At 44.8% G+C, this 2,508-nt stretch overlaps 1 pseudogene; it reads right to left on the bottom strand.

Moving 5' to 3' along the window:
• Nucleotides 1-803: 803 nt before the first annotated feature.
• On the bottom strand, nt 804-913 carry LOC114047735 (annotated as a pseudogene).
• Between the last annotated feature and the right edge of the window lie 1,595 nt (nt 914-2,508).

The following is a 2,508-nucleotide window of genomic DNA, read 5'->3' on the forward strand; positions in this document are numbered from 1 at the left end:
TGGGCCTCCTGGCAGAATCCTTTGCAGCATTAATGCGCACAGTGTAGGCTACACGTGTGCGCTTGTGAGTGCACACACAGGCATACATATATACACGTGAGCCTCCCAGAAGCATAGGACCTATATATATATATAACATATGTGGGGGAGGTACTTATTTGTTGCTGGGCAGAAGAGAGAATGAGAGCTGCTGCTTGGGTCTCTGGGAAAGCAGCCTTCCTCTCTGGTAACGATACTGAAATATTGAAGCATCTCTCTCCTGGGGTTTCCTGTTTCCTATTTGGTCTCTTGTTTCTAGGCAACACATTAATACCCCCAAACTCTTGAAATTTATAGTCTTCCAACTGTCCCTCTGCCTCTAAACCTCACATCTGCCAAGTCTCCCAGGGCTAACCAGCCATTCTACTCTCTCCAGAGGAAAAAGTAATAGAAGATGCATTGTGGTTATGGGGATTATATGTATGTGTGTATGTTCGTGTGTGTGCATGCGTTTGCATGTGTGTGCATACTTCCTCCCCACTCCCCCTTCCTGTGGGTTCCAGTTTTAATGAATTCTCCAGTAAAATCAATCTGGTTGGGGTCAGGGTGAGCAAGAGAGTTGGAACCAGACCATTTGATTTCCCTCTTCCCACTCTTACTTCAAAGCAGAATCTGGCAGAAAAATTCCATTTCTTGGCATAAGAAACAAGTTCTCTGTGCTTCTCAATAAGGTGAGTTATTGACTTAGGCATAAAGAACTGGGCTCCAGCCCCACCTCTGACACATACTGGCTGTGTGACCCCAGGAGAGATCCTAAGAGACCTACAAAAGAAAGTATTTCCTTATCCATACCCTTGTGTGTGTTGTAAGGGCCACTAAGACCTCATCCATTCTTATCGAGGGGAGTGCTAACCTTCTGTCCTTTAATACACACTTTATCCATAACCTTTACTCACATAGCCACCACCCTACTTTAGATCACCAGGACAATTATGGTAGTCTCTTACTTCGAGTTAGCTATGTGGTACAGTAGATGGGAATCAGGAAGACAATTCCCTGAGTTCAAATATGACCTCAGACACTAGCTGTGTGACCCTAGGAAAGTCACTTAACCCTGTTTGCCTCAGTTTCCTCATTTGTAAAATGAGCTAGAGAAGGAAATGGCAAACCACTCCAATATCTTTGCCAAGAAAACCCCAAATGGGGTCATGAAGAGTCAGACACAACCCAGCAACAAGCCCTTTCTCAGATCCCTCCCCTCTCTAATTCATCCTCCAAATAGCTGCCAAAGGTTGGATTTTTAATACTCCAGGTCTAGTATATTTTTCTCATTATCAACTGATATTAATTAATCAGCCAGACTTAATTAGCTTTTAGAAAGGGGTATTTACTAAGGTGATATAGTAAGAATAATTGGCATAAAACATCCCCCCAAAAGTCAATGGTGCAGTGGATAGAGCACCAGCCCTGGATTCAGGGGGACCTGAGTTCAAATACGCCTCAGACACATAAGACTTACTTAGCTGTGTGACCCTGGGCAAAGTCACTTAACCCCATTGCCTGGCCAAAAAAAAAAAAAAAAAAGTCAATGGCTCACTCTCCCACCAGTACATAGAGTGTAGGTGAAAGTCAAGTTTAGAGACCTCTTGTGGCCAAGGGGTAACTCACAGCTCCTAGTTGCTACAAGTCTTTCTCTCCTTTGTGAGACCTTCATGGAGCTTCCTTTAGGTACAGTAGTAGCTCACTACTTGGAGTCCTTACTGGAGTCCCTGAAGCTGCCTTTCCTCAATGGGTCTAGTTTATCCTGAGCTCCAGATGCAGAAGCTACTTCCAGTCACACCTGCTCCAGGAACACGGCTTAGATGCTAATGAGTGAACCAAATCCCTCAGCTCTCCAAAGTTCCCAAGGCCATCCTCTCATGAAGTGTTTCCTCTTCTTCCCCCTTCCCCCTCAAGCAATTCTCTCTCAAGGGCTTGGCTGAAATGGCTCTCTACTCCATGCTACCAAACACTGCATTTGGATTCCAAACTGATTTGCTATTTTATAGAAGACTCACAGGGTGTGATAAGGCATATAGACCAGAGGGGAGACCCACTACCTACCACAACAGCCTAGTCTACTTTTATGGACAACTAATTCATCGGGAAATTTTTCTCGGACCTCAGGCCTAAATTTGCCCTTTTTGCAACTTCGGCCCATTACTCCTAGTTCCGCATTCTGGGACCAAACAAAACAAGTCTGGTCCCTCTTCCGCGTGATTGTCCTTCAGACATTTGAAGGACACTCTCCTATACCTCCTGGATGATCTCTTCTGCCAGCAGACATCCTCAAGTTCCTTCAACAGATCATTATATGGTATGAAGGGCCTAAAGGCCCTTGACCATACCTCCTCTGGACACTCTAAAACTTATCAATGTCCTTCTTGGCATGAGAGATGGCATGCTTAGAACCATGGAAGGAGGAGATGAAATGCCAAGTCTGAAGACAGCCAGTCATCCTCTTTAGCAGAAATGTAGACTGTATGAAGG

This window comes from Vombatus ursinus, unplaced genomic scaffold (assembly GCF_900497805.2).
Source record: "Vombatus ursinus unplaced genomic scaffold, bare-nosed wombat genome assembly UNPS02014789.1, whole genome shotgun sequence".
Taxonomy (NCBI): domain Eukaryota; kingdom Metazoa; phylum Chordata; class Mammalia; order Diprotodontia; family Vombatidae; genus Vombatus; species Vombatus ursinus.